Genomic DNA, 14251 nt, shown 5'->3' on the forward strand with positions numbered 1-14251 from the left:
AACGCAGAATAGGTGTTAAACTGCAACTGCTTGTTGAACGTTTGTTCGGAAGTGCCGTGTAAAAGCTGCTGGCTGCCAGCCGAGCCCGCAGCGGTCAGCGGCAAACACCGGCCCAGAGGCCGCAGCTCATAACACTGCCTAATGGCCGAGGAACTGCAGCTCCCAATTCTGCAGGAGGCAAATGCCGATCTTACTTTGTAGTGTCACTAAAACGTGCTGGAAGAACCCCCATCATGAAGAAAGAGGAACAGCTTATTTCTGTGGAGAAGTTGTAATTGACGTGTAAGAGAAGGGGGCGGTTTCCCAAGCAGTGTCTGGGCTGTCAGGGAGCAGCACTGCGTGGCACTGATTCCATCTCCACAACACACATAGTCTTTTTCTAGCTTTCAGTGAGAAGCTACTTGTGAAATATTAGTAAAAACCAAATGGACAGGGTTCACATAATAGTAGGGCTTCTAACATTAGAGAAAGAGTAACAAAGCTACTCCCCAGAATTTGCAGATAACAGCATTCCCTGCTACTGGAAAGACTGATATGAATTATTGTTGCTGTCAATCATTATGTACATTCTGCTGTCATGAATTCCAAGTTTATTTAAAGGCGAGTTATGTCAAAATATAGTAAACTGGGATTATGGAACCCTATAAAAAATTTACTAAATTAAAATAGAAAAGAAAATAGACTATTTTATAGTCCTGGTTGGAAAACTATGTGGTATTTATTGTTCATTAATTATGTTTTTATTTGTTTGCCATTTGTTTCATAAGTTTAATCATTTCTTGTTCTTGTTTTGTGTTATGGAAGGGCAGATGTGTGGTTATAACCAGGCTGTCCCTCTTGCTTGATCATGATTTCCCTGTGAGGTGGTCAGTAAGGATTAATTCTCAAACAGTGAAAAAAACAGATTTCTCCTCAATTATGGTGATCACTGTCAGCTCTTTGAAGTCACATCTCCTCTCTGGTGCTTACTCACACCACCAATATTTCCAGAGCATTTATATTTCATTTTATTAAAACTTAATGACATTTAAAAACTCAATTTAATTTCTTTTTTCCTTTCCATCAGTATTTCTCCATCAGAGGGCTGTCACCAGTTATAAGAAATCTGTCTTTGTTAGGGAGATGCTGCCACTATATTCTGATTACTTCCTTGTTTCCTTTGGAGGTGATCATGGAAGAGTGTGACTGGGTTTTGGATCTAGAAGCATCTATAAGCAGTAATTTGGGTGGTAACTTTAGATGCAGCTTCTTTGTTTTCTTGGTCACTCAGATTTGTGCATGGTAATTAACTGGGGACTTTTTAGCTACCTCCATAGGTCCCTTAAAACTTCAACCATTTGGATTATGGCATTCATGGGAATAAGATTGCTGCCATATAATATGGTGACAAGATATGGTGGGAAAAGTTGCTGCTCAGCACCTCTGCAATAAAAATTTTCAGCTCTGACAAAGATTATAGAAACAAATCCCTCCCATACCCCACCATCTGTGAAAAAAGAAAACCATCATGTGGACCATGACCAGAGGTCCCTTCCAACTAAAAATGCTTTCATGAAGCATAAAAATACATTTATTTATAGCAAATAGTATTACCTGAAGAGCTCCTTTTCTCTTCTACCTATTCTGTTGCTGTATCTATCAAGAGTTCACTTATCATTATAATGCAAGGATTCCATATCTCCAGAGCTTGGTACCTCCTCAATGTTTCTCACAGGCAGCTCCTCTAAGCACTGACTGCTCCTGGTCCTTGCAGCAGCCATCTGACTCCAGAGCCCACCTATCCACTCTTTTATAACACTGCTCTTATTGGCCACAGGTGTGGCCTCTTAACATCAGGCCTGCTCCTGATCTTTAGTGATTGGTTCAGCTGCAACTCTTTGGGGGACAAAATTACATTCTATACCACCTTCATACTGTATCCCCCTACACCTATTATGTGTCCTTCTGCTGAGAAGTTGAGCTTTTTACTGAGAATTCCTTATGTTAACTGTTTTATTTACAGCAAGGATTCCTGACCTCTGATTGGAAATTACTCCAGAAAATAATCTCTACTTCTGGTAGAGATGTTGGCACTATTGTTCTTAGGCTGTACCTGTTCTAACAGCCACTGTCAATACTCATTCAGGAAATGTTTGGGGACTGACAAAAAACCCCTCTGTTATCTCTCACATTTCAACTTTAAACAGCTTCAAAACACAGTGTATGTACCCAGCTGGGGTTGCTAACAAAGTGGAGAGTGGTGGAGCCTCTCCCTTCTTTCACTTCCCTTCTCAGGAGAGAATTTTTGAGACCTGCACAGCGTTGGAGGGAATTCTGGATTCGCCTGTAGGTGGGGCACGGACTATTTCTGGGCAGCTTTTCCTCTCAGCCAAATTAAGACGTTAGCACTGGCAGTAACACATCGAACGTGAGTCAGGCAGCAGCAGACCATGAACTAAAAAATGGGGATCCTTTTAACTGACTTGTGATTTTTGAGCCTTTGGTCAAGCCACATGATAGTGGCACAAAATTTGTTTCTCTCATATAATGATTTTAAACACTTTAACCATAAACAAACAACAAAAAATTTATCAGGTTGTAAAATTGCCCTGGAACAACTGAAACTGATTCAAGAAGGGGGAAGAAATATGTGAATCCAAGCACAGGAGGGTCACTGCCTTCCTTCCTTCGTGGGATCAGGTTCTGCTGCAGAAGATCATTGCAGGTATTCAACAGGCAAATGATTAGGATAGGATAGGATAGAATTATTTCATGTGGAAGGGACCTACAACAATCATCTCTTTGACAACTTCAGTGCTGAACAAAAGTTAAAATATGTTATTAAAGGCCTTGTCCAGACACCTGTGCAATACTGACAGGTCTGGGGCATCAGCCAACTGAGCAGGAATCCTGTTCCAGTGTTTCCCTCCTCTCGTGGTAAAGAAATGCTTCCTGATGTCCAGTCTAAACCTGCCCTGATGCAGCTTTGAACCATTCCCAGCTGTCCTATCACTGGATGCCTGGAAGAATAAATCAGCAGATCCTTTTCTACTTCTCCTCTTCAGGAAACTTTAGAGATTAAGGGGGTCACCCTTGAGCCTCTGTGTCTCCAAACTACACAATCATGGGGTTCTTAAGATGTCCCCCAAACCTTCTTTCACCACAATTCAGCTAATGGAGGCTGTTAAGGATACAGCACTGCATTCACAGGCCTGCTTCTTTCAAAGATACACATCACCTCATCTTTCCTATGGAAAATATATGTTATAAACACGACAATACTAGAGAGTGAGAAATATGCTGAAAGGTTTTGCAGCTATGCAAAACTGGGAACTTACCTGGGAGAAAATATCTTGAAGATTTTCCATGTCCATATCCCCTACTTCACAACCCTTCCCATGTGAAGTCAGTTAAAAATCCTAAATGGGACTGTTATAAAATGTGACAGAGTTAAACAGCATTTGCTTTCCATTTTCTCTTGATTTTTGTCTCTTTTAACAGAGAGCTCTCTGATTGTGCTCCATGCTTGACTAGCAAAGCCACTCATTAAAATGCATTTTTGATGAGTAAATAAATAATTTTATTGATTAGCCTGGTACTTAGTAATATGCACGTATTACTAAGCTCATATTTGCCAGGTACAGCTGCCCCTATCAAACTGAAGTTGTTTTTTCCTATTGGCAAATGAAAACAAAAGAACGAACCACACTACTGTTCATTGCCTTAAATTGGTTAAAATTATGCATATTCAGAAACACATTTTTGCTTTAAAGATTTATGGGAACAATTGTAAGGTCTTCTGTGTTCCTGAATTATCTCAGTTATATTAATTGGTACACACTTCCAAAATCCTAACTTTAGTTTTGGTTACTCCGTACAGGGAAGGAAGAAAAGTGCATGCACTGAAGGATGCCACAAGACTATGCAGCTGTGACTGAAGTATAGTTCAAAAGCCATGGAATAGTGTGAGTACCCACTAGGATGTGCTGTCGGCCTAAAATTGAAGCCCTAGCATTTAAAAAAACTAAAATTTCAAAATTCTTAAGTGTGATGTATACATAATCCCCATAGTATTCTCATCTGGAGATTTCAGAGAAGTACAAAATACAGGGGTTTGTAAGAAAAGGCATGGGGGGGGTGAATGATAGGCAGGCAAATTTTCCTATCATGCAACCATTCTTAGCTGGCATACTTGAAGTGAGAGTTTCCTGAAGGAGTGTCACAGCCATGACCATATTAAATTTATTCAATACCTAACACTAGAACTTCTTCAGCTAGAAATTTTTGTGGGAAGGTGTGGTCACTGTGTCATGGCCTCCTGTATGTATCACATGGGCAATAAATGTAGCACCTTTACACACATAAAAAAATGAAATGTGTTCTTTAGTGAATTACTTGTAGTTTTGCTCTTTTTGCCTGCTGTGAGCATAAACATGTAGCAAACAGTGTACGGGTAAGATTTGTGGAATTAAACTGCTACATTGTGTTACTGGATGCAAAACAATGTTTGCAATGAAAACAAATAATTTGGAAATATTTGATGCATCATTGCTAAGGCTTGTGGTTTGTCATTTCAGTAGTACTGACACGTATCAGTTTCGATACTTTAGTCTAGAAATGGTTTCTTATGTAAGAATTTTCCAGCACGTGCAACTTTACAGTGGCCAACATACTCTCAAATTGTGGGTATAGAAAGTAGATTGATAAGATGTGCAAGAGAACTTAGAGAAGAATCTTTTTGAACTGTTCAGACTTAAAACGTGATATGAAGGCCTTGGTAGCTGACAGTACTTTCACTCCAGCAACAGTTTTTGCATGCATCCAGAATTTTGGAATTCCTTCAGCAACAAAAGGAGAAAGAATCCTCCTATTAATTTTCTTCTGGATTTTCCATCTTAAAAAACAAAGCAGGGAGTGTAAAGTGTTAAAGATTGCTAAAATACTTCAATGTCAGTGTAGTACAGACAGTGCTTCCAGCGGTAGTGATTAAGTGATCTAATGAGCCTTTTCTTTATTTTGAATGATTGTCTAACTGATGCATCAGGCTGGCATAGTATTAAATGTAGTCTTTGCAGTCATTCCCTTCTAATTCCAGACAAAAACCGAGTTTTACTGGAAGTAAGTTTTGGTCACATGTTTTCTCAATTCTTTACCCATCAGTGTTGCTAATAGTCTACTAGAATTGGAAAGTAGTGCTGCAAAGTTTTGTGTATAGTCTGAAAGGTGCCAAATCTACAACATAAACCACTTGAAAAGAAAAAGGTCTCGGTCAATTAAAACCTGTCAACAGCACAACTCTTCTTTCTGACCAGCAAGATTTTTTCTCCTTCTGAGAGCCAAGAACTAAGTTCTAGTAGTCTGAGAGCCAGGAATTCCTCCATTCTCATTCTGATACTGACTCTGTTGTAGCCTATAGCAATTTATCACAATTTTTTGAGTATGTAAAATAGAAATATTTGCCCAGGGGCAATATGAAGATTAATTACTTAATATTTATAAATTGTTCTGAAAATCAGCATTATGCAGATACTATGATTATTTCTGAGCTCTGGATTCTAATCTGGGATGAGGCCCAGAAAAGGACATAAACAACTGATGCTCAAGTCAGGTGGAATTTAGATGCCCTGGGTCAAAATTGCAGTCCTAAAAATGCTGACACATCTGCCACAATAGCCTGAAAGTTCATAAGGTTGAGTGGACGCACCGGCGTTTTTTATTATGAGGTGCATTTTGTACTCCAGTGGTGCTTATTCGTGCTCTCAGAGGTACTTAGGGCCTAATAGGACTGAGCAGCTTTGTAATTAACTCAGGCTAATGCCCAGTAGGTGTCCAGAAATGTGGCATTCCTCTGCATGTCTCCCTGGAGAGTTCAGTCCAGTAGGTGAGCTCTGAAAATGCTGGCCCCACTGTGGAAAAATATTTCCCTTCAGACTGTAGCTCCATGTTTAGCACAGACAGAAATGTGGATGGGGTCTGGGTTCAATTCCCTTGTCTGTGTCAAATGGTCCAGCTCCTCTTTGGACCATGCTTTAGTCAGCAGGCAGAAGACGTTTTGGAATGTAGGAAGGATTCTTTCCTCTTCAATTCCACTTTGCAAAAAAATACTCCCTAGTCACTGTCAGTGTTTCAGTCTTGCAGTTATGGCACTATTGGTGAAAAAGAAGAATTATTGTGAAAGTTTACAGAAAATAGGAAAATATTCAGTTCTGGAGAAGTACAAAAACAGTTGTAGGAGCTGGGACTAGAACCTAGTGCTCTTCAGTGCACCAAATGAAAAAAATTTCCTCCATGCTCTGTATAAATACCCTAACCTCTGGATTCAATTATGCAGATGAAAATCAGATGGTGGGGTGTGGGGGCCTGAATATATGTTGTATTGTAAGACCTGTGTGGGTCTGAGTTGCTCCAAACGAGCTGCAGCTGCAGGGTCCTTAGCTGGGCAGCAGCTGTAGCTTGTTAAGGTAACTGAGATAAATAGGGGTGGGTCAAGAGCCCAGGAGGAGCCCCTGAGAAGAAAGGAAGGACTGTGCTGCAGAGAATGGAGAAGAGCCCCAGCAGAGAGGCGAGAACAATGCTGCAGCGAAGATTACAACAACTGGTGACCCCGTGTGATGAAGAACGCACAGCCAAACATCACAAGAAGGTATGGAATCCCTCGGACAGCCGAGAGCTGTGGCAGCCTGAGAGCTGGGACTTTGGAATATCAGCCAGAGAGCTGGGACTATAGAAGATAGGACAGCTGAGAGCTGTGGCAGCCTGAGAGCTGGGACTAGAGAAGGTATGCAATCCCCTGGACAGCCGAGAGCTGTGGCAGCCTGAGAGCTGGGACTGTATAGGGATATGTATATATTCTATGCATGTATCTAAGACAGCTGAGAGCTGGGACTGTATGCATATTATAATTGTATTATTGTTAAAAGAAAAGGGGAGAAATGTGGGGGCCTGAATATATGTTGTATTGTAAGACCTGTGTGGGTCTGAGTTGCTCCAAACGAGCTGCAGCTGCAGGGTCCTTAGCTGGGCAGCAGCTGTAGCTTGTTAAGGTAACTGAGATAAATAGGGGTGGGTCAAGAGCCCAGGAGGAGCCCCTGAGAAGAAAGGAAGGACTGTGCTGCAGAGAATGGAGAAGAGCCCCAGCAGAGAGGCGAGAACAATGCTGCAGCGAAGATTACAACAACTGGTGACCCCGTGTGATGAAGAACGCACAGCCAAACATCACAAGAAGGTATGGAATCCCTCGGACAGCCGAGAGCTGTGGCAGCCTGAGAGCTGGGACTTTGGAATATCAGCCAGAGAGCTGGGACTATAGAAGATAGGACAGCTGAGAGCTGTGGCAGCCTGAGAGCTGGGACTAGAGAAGGTATGCAATCCCCTGGACAGCCGAGAGCTGTGGCAGCCTGAGAGCTGGGACTGTATAGGGATATGTATATATTCTATGCATGTATCTAAGACAGCTGAGAGCTGGGACTGTATGCATATTATAATTGTATTATTGTTAAAAGAAAAGGGGAGAAATGTGGGGGCCTGAATATATGTTGTATTGTAAGACCTGTGTGGGTCTGAGTTGCTCCAAACGAGCTGCAGCTGCAGGGTCCTTAGTTGGGCAGCAGCTGTAGCTCGTGAAGGTAGCTGAGATAAATAGGGGTGGGTCAAGAGCCCAAGAGGAGCCCCTGAGAAGAGAGGAAGGACTGTGATGCAGAGAATGGAGAAGAGCCCCAGCAGAGAGGCAAGAACAACACTGCAGTGAAGATTACAACAACTGGTGCCCCGTGTGAGGAAGAACACTGCAACCAAACATTGAAAGAAGATATGGAATCCCCCGGACAGCCGAGAGCTGTGGCAGCCTGAGAGCTGGGACTATAGAAGATAGGACAGCTGAGAGCTGTGGCAGCCTGAGAGCTGGGACTGTAGAATATAATATGGCCTTTGAATTAAGGAGCTGTAGCAGCAGAAAGCTGGAAGAATATGGCCTTTAAAGAAAAGAGCCTTGGAACATCGAAAGACAGCCGAGAGCTGTGGCAGCCTGAGAGCTGGGACTGTATAGGGATATGCATATATTCTATGCATGTATCTAGGACAGCTGAGAGCTGGGACTGTATGCATATTATAATTGTATTATTGTTAAAAGAAAAGGGGGGAAATGTGGGGGCCTGAATATATGTTGTATTGTGGGATCTGTGTGGGTCTGAGTTGCTCCAAATGAGCTGCAGCTGCAGGGTCCTTAGTTGGGCAGCACCTGTAGCTCGTGAAGGTAGCTGAGATAAATAGGGGTGGGTCGAGAGCCCAAGAGGAGCCCCTGAGAAGATAGAAAGGACTGTGCTGCAGAGAATGGAGAAGAGCCCCAGCAGAGAGGCAGGAACAACACTGCAGCGAAGATTGCAACAGTGGGGTACTTGGCTGTGCATTGCTTTGTCTTCTTCCAGATCTGTCCCAGGTTTGGCCATAGGGATCTGTCAAATATAGAAGGACCAGACTCTTCTTCTCTCCCTTGCCTTGTTCCTCTGTTTCTCTCCAGCCTTGTGGTCAGTCCATAAAATGAACAGACAAGAAGAATAATCTGAGCCTGACCTTTTTTTCCAGAAGTCAAAGAGAAAACTCCTTGTGATGTTCATTAAATTAGAATAGGGCTCCAAGTATTAATGGAAGAAGATTTTTTGGAGAAGTTTCTTGTACAGTACCCATTATGTAAAACTCCTGCCTTTCTGCTCCAATTTCTCAAAACTGCTATTGCCACCAAGTCAATGCCTGCCTCAATACTTTGAAACAACGTAATTAAAAAGCAGTTTTATAGTAATTTAAACTCAAATGCTCTGAGATGTTGTCTGTTAAGTGACTGAAAATACAGCTAAAAAGGAGGAAAGAGAAAAATAAATAGGCTTTTCTTTCCAGAATACATGCACGCTTGTGCTTTATCCTAGCAAGGATATGTTTAGCAAACATATTTGTAGCAGCTTGTGTCTATGATAAGGCAATCATTGTGGCACAAAATTGTGAAGACAGTTTTTACTTTTTGAGAAATGTTGGTATAAAGAAACACAGAGTTGGAGATACAAATGGACTAATCCCTGCCAACATGTAAATAGTGATGTGACTCCAAGAAAGTCTTCACACTAAATACATTTCTAAACATCTACAGATAGATAACTATGAGTGGAAAAAACCCCCAGTTTTTCAATAATCAGCAAAAACTGTAAACTCAAGCATTTTTGTTTGAACATGATAATTTTAGAGGCTTTTTTTTTCCTGTGCTGCAGCCTAGAAAAATCCATGAAGCAGACTGAAACCCCCTGAACTGGGCCCCTGGAAAAAAAAAAAAAGGAGCTTTTCCATATTTCAAAGTGGCTTTTTAGGCCTCTCGAGTCTTTCTGGCACATCATTCTCAGACCCTTATGGACTGGGATGCTGCCAAACAGCTTTTTTCCCACAAAACTTTAATAAACTTTGAGTGCTGGACAGAAGAGTAGTGCAATTCCCAAAGAGATTTCACTACAGGATTCCAAAATGTGTACCATATAGAAGCTACCCTCTGAATGAACCCAGCAATACTTTTCCTTGGATTTCTTACAAATACAAGAAATGCAGTTCTGTGTCTTACACTGGTTTTAGCATTTTGCATTTTTCTTACTACCAATATGATTTCTAACATTGTTTTATAAGTTAGACATGCTTATTCTAATGCAAGGATACTTTAATTTTTCCAGACATGAAGCCATGCTTCTATTTACCTACAACCACATGAAAATACTCCCAATTACAAAGTGTTTAGACACAGATGAAGAAATTTACACAAGGTGACAAAGAAAGAGCTACAGCAAAAAGATTGCCATTAGTCACCTCAGACTCCTAGTCTGTGCTACAGCTGCTACTCCAGTTGTGGCAAGAACACTGAACCTGATTGTTTCAGTTAATTGATAGAGTGTTTATACATCAATACACTTCAATCATTTATGCAGCAGGGGGATCATTATCACGAGCTTGGTCCTGTTTTCTGAGCCAGCATTCCCAGGTGCATGGGAGCACTCCTGTGGATTTGGCTGGAAGTTGCTTTCATATAATTTGGCAAAAAAATTAGGTCAAATTTTTAACTCCGTTCTGAAAGAAGTCATTGACTCACCTTGTCATTTTCTGGTCCTTACCCTGCTCACTCAGGCAACACTTCCACTGACCTCCAGGAAGACAGTTTAGTGTGTAAAGCAGCAGTTAATTCTATTTCAGAGTGAGCTTTGCTAGAGTGAAGGGAACATAAGTACTTCACCCCAAAAGATAAATTCACAGAGGAATATCCATCATTTACCCAAAATGTACTGGTTCTCTCCTCACCTTGGTGAAGGCTTGGGCACTCTACCAGGGAAGTCTGGTTGTGTCCTTACACCCTTCGTAGAGGCCTGCTTTGGATCCTCATGGGTGACCGGAGGGTCTGGCTCAAAATATCTACTTTAGGGTTTTAGATTCTTTTCATCATTAGCACTGAGGTAGCTCATACACATACAAAGGAGCTGGTCAGGAATGTGTTAATTTTACATGGAGAGTTAAACTAATCTGTTTTTATAACATGAATTTTTTCCTGTATGATTTCTTAAACAATTGCTTTTACTGTTGAAGGGCCTCTCAAGTAATGGGCTTGTTCACTCCCTAAACTGTATGCTACCAAAACAGAATGTTTTAAATCACAGTTGTGCCGTCTGAATGCAATTATTTCACATATAATCACACTATAGTCACAAATTAAATCCTTACCTTGTGACACTTAATATTTCCATGTATATATCTCCCAAACCACTTCTCTTTCTTGATGCCTTATTTCAGTTGCAGGCACATCACATACTTAGTGATCACAGTTACCTGGAGGTATGTTTCCATGATTCCATCTTCGCATTAGAGAGTAGCTTCTGATTGTCTTTTTTTAGATGCATTCTCATAATTTTCTACAAATTGATGCCATTTATCTTCTGTTTATATTTTTCTTTTTTCAGCTTTATTCTGTTCCATTATGTTATTATAAAATTAAATTGATTTACTTACTTGTTTATAGCAAATACTTTATTTTCTAAATCCCTTTGGCTTTTTTTTTTAAAGTAATACTTCTGAAAGGTGTCATGCTGATTGTCCTAAAACATAAATTCTCCAGCTCTTCTGGATCATGGACAGTAAAGACAGACCTGTAAACTCCTATACCGTTAAATTTCACACATTTCTTTATTAACACATTTCAAATTTGACTTGAAAGGGCTTTTTTAAGCAGTGTTTTATTAGTGAAATTTCTAATGCAACACTCCTGCCACTCCACAGATAAAAATATATGGTTTGGGTTTTCTTTCCTTTTCTTGTAAGAATGCAGTTTTGGGACAAGAAGCTATTTTGTGTTAGATTCCTCTTAAAGGCTACGTTTTTTAATTGGAGTCCAGAAGAGGCTTTGTGATCTAGACCTTTGTTCCTTTCTTAAAATTCGTAATGCAAATCATGATTGCCAAAGCTACACTCGATCTATTTCTGAATTAATTAATTTGGGTACCTGTAACCATGAATTGCAGTTGCTTGCCATAATGTTTGCTGTGCTGCTGAGCAAAGTTTGGGCTCTCTAGGCCAAGCTTTTTGTCTGCATAGTGGGATTAAAAATACTGAATCTAGATTAAAATTTCTTTGGCTGTATCTCTATCTGTAGTTTGACAGCTCCGAAACAAATCTATTGCAAATTAGTCATCAAAATCTTCTATAATATGTGCATCTAAAAGTTTAAAATGCTGTTTATTACTCTTAGTTTAGTGTAAAGGCTGCATAATACCTTTTTCTTCCTTGATTGGTTATGATTCTGAAGAATCTTTGAGAGAACAGTCATGGAAAAGTGATAGAAAGCTATTCCTAAAGATGGAAAACACCTTCCAATGCAGTCTTTAATTGGTTTTCCCCTGTTAATTTCTCACTGTTTCCTATAATCACCTGTGCTAAAACTGTCACATTCTGATCACTTCATCAGAAACTACCTGAAAAATTCGAAGTACGTTCACATAGGAATTTTTGTTATAGGGTGCTAATACTTAAGGCTATTTTTAGGCATGGGTAACACTAAAATCTGAAGTGGAAGCAGTCAAGAGCACAAGTTAATTCATCCTGCTTATTGGCAGCAATAAGTTAACAATAAGAAAGGATCTCAGAGAGAAGGACAAGATAACAAAAAAGATTTCAAGGGCAAACTGTAGGCACCAAGTCATAGAAATAGGAATTTTCAACTTCCAATTTCTTTATCTTGTGCATTACATTATTTAGAAAAGATTTCTCTTAACTTTGAATTTCCAGAGTTCTCAGGGTTCTGTAGTTTGGATAAGGAAAATTAGTTAACACCGAAAATTTTTTGCAGATTACTGCTCACCATCAAACTTGTAGGACTAAACATTATAAATTTGCATTTTTAATGTTCCATAAAATTGTTATGCAGCCTATGTTGCCATGGGCTTGCAGGGCATAGTTTTGAAAAAAAATTAAAGTATTTATACAACAGGCAGTTCAAGTAACATTTGGAACAGATTTTCAGTTCCCTGGTGAGCCCAAAATTGTTCTTGAGTTGTATTGTTTGTTTATTTGGGTTGGTCACTCCTTTCCATTTTCCATCTTGGCACCCACTGTAACAAGTTGTTGCTAACACATCTGGAACTGTTAACCAGTTCTGTGGGTACCATGGTGAGTCAAAGTAGCCTCACTTGAACGAAGACATCAGCAGTATCTTAAATTAGCCATCTGTGTTCAGTTTTGAGACTCAAAATGGAAAAAAGTAATCTACTATTACCAAGTGGATCTTTGTAAGAACTGCGTTAGGTTGGCTTAGCTAGAGAGCACTCCTTTTCTTGTGACATCTAATTATTTTTCATGTAATACCTTTTCCATAGTCTTTTACTTTATTTGGCTTTTTGCATACAGAGCAATGCTTATGGAATCACATCCCCATGGCAAAAAAACTGCAAAGTGGAAATGGCTGTACATGAGAGCTCTTATATGTTGTCTGATTTATCAAGAGTTCACTTATCATTATAGTGCAAGGACTCCATATCTCCAGAATTTCCTACCTCCTCAATGTTTCTCACAGGCACCTCCTCTAAGCACTGACTGGACCTGGTCCTTGCAGCAGCCATCTGACTCCAGAGCCCACCAATCCACTCTTTTATAACACTGTTCTTATTGGCTACAGGTGTGGCCTGTTAACATCAGGCCTGCTCCTGATCTTTAGTAATTGGTTCAGCTGCAACTCTTTAGGGGATAAGATTACATTCTATACCACCTTCATTTACCCACACTGTATCCCCCTACACTTATACAAGGTTTAGTTCGAGCAAGGTTTGTTTTCCCAAAGCTTAGAGAATACATCCCTAGAACAGCTAAATATGTAATCAGGACATGATATTTTCTGAAAAGAGGCAGATCCCAAAGGCCTGCATATCAGGAGAATTGTAAGGGTTTTGAGTTTGACTCAGCAGGATAAGCTCCCACAGATACTTTTGTACATATGGAATTCTTCAGAAATACAGCGTGCTACATCCCCTGCAGTAATAAATATTGATCCATGCTTCCTCTGACATAGGATCACTACATTTTTAAGACATATGTGCTTATGCTATAATATGTCCATGTTGATTTCAGTGTAGGCCAGAATTGGTTCAGTAAAACTGATCTGCATAATTGCAGCAGGCATGTCAGGGATACATAGTGTGAGGATATTCCAGCCAGTGGTCCCTTCCCAATATTTGCCTGAACAGGGATGAGGACACAGCAGTAAGAACATTGGCATAGATTATTCCATTGATATCTGTGCAATAACTGGTTTAAGTAAGAGTCACATCTTGGAGGAAGGACAGGCTCAGGACAATACTCTGGATTTTCAGAATATCAATATTCTACAATGGAGATTGCTCCTCATTTTTCCTTTTCTTCTATTCTGTCTCTGTTGGTGTAATGGAGTGAGGGGAGAACATTGTTGCCTCTGACTTCATTTATTAAACTGATTTTATGGGAAACAAAATGTGCTGAGGTTTCTTTCTTTGAGGCTTTCTTTGTTTGAGGCTTCCCAACCTGAGCATATGACTTGATAATTTCCTAATTATTCATCCAAGCCCCACAGAATCTTTTACTTCTCTCCTGCTTAGCTGCAGTGGGCTTAGTCATGTTGGCACAGTTACCATTCCAATGGGCTCCATCACAAATTCTGACTGAAATCCCAGTCCTGCTGAAGTCAGTAAGTTCAGCACTTTATCCCAAGTTACTGCTTGAAACTTGACATTACTTT

The sequence above is a fragment of the Zonotrichia albicollis genome, chromosome 5 (assembly GCF_047830755.1).
Source record: "Zonotrichia albicollis isolate bZonAlb1 chromosome 5, bZonAlb1.hap1, whole genome shotgun sequence".
In the NCBI taxonomy this organism is placed as follows: domain Eukaryota; kingdom Metazoa; phylum Chordata; class Aves; order Passeriformes; family Passerellidae; genus Zonotrichia; species Zonotrichia albicollis.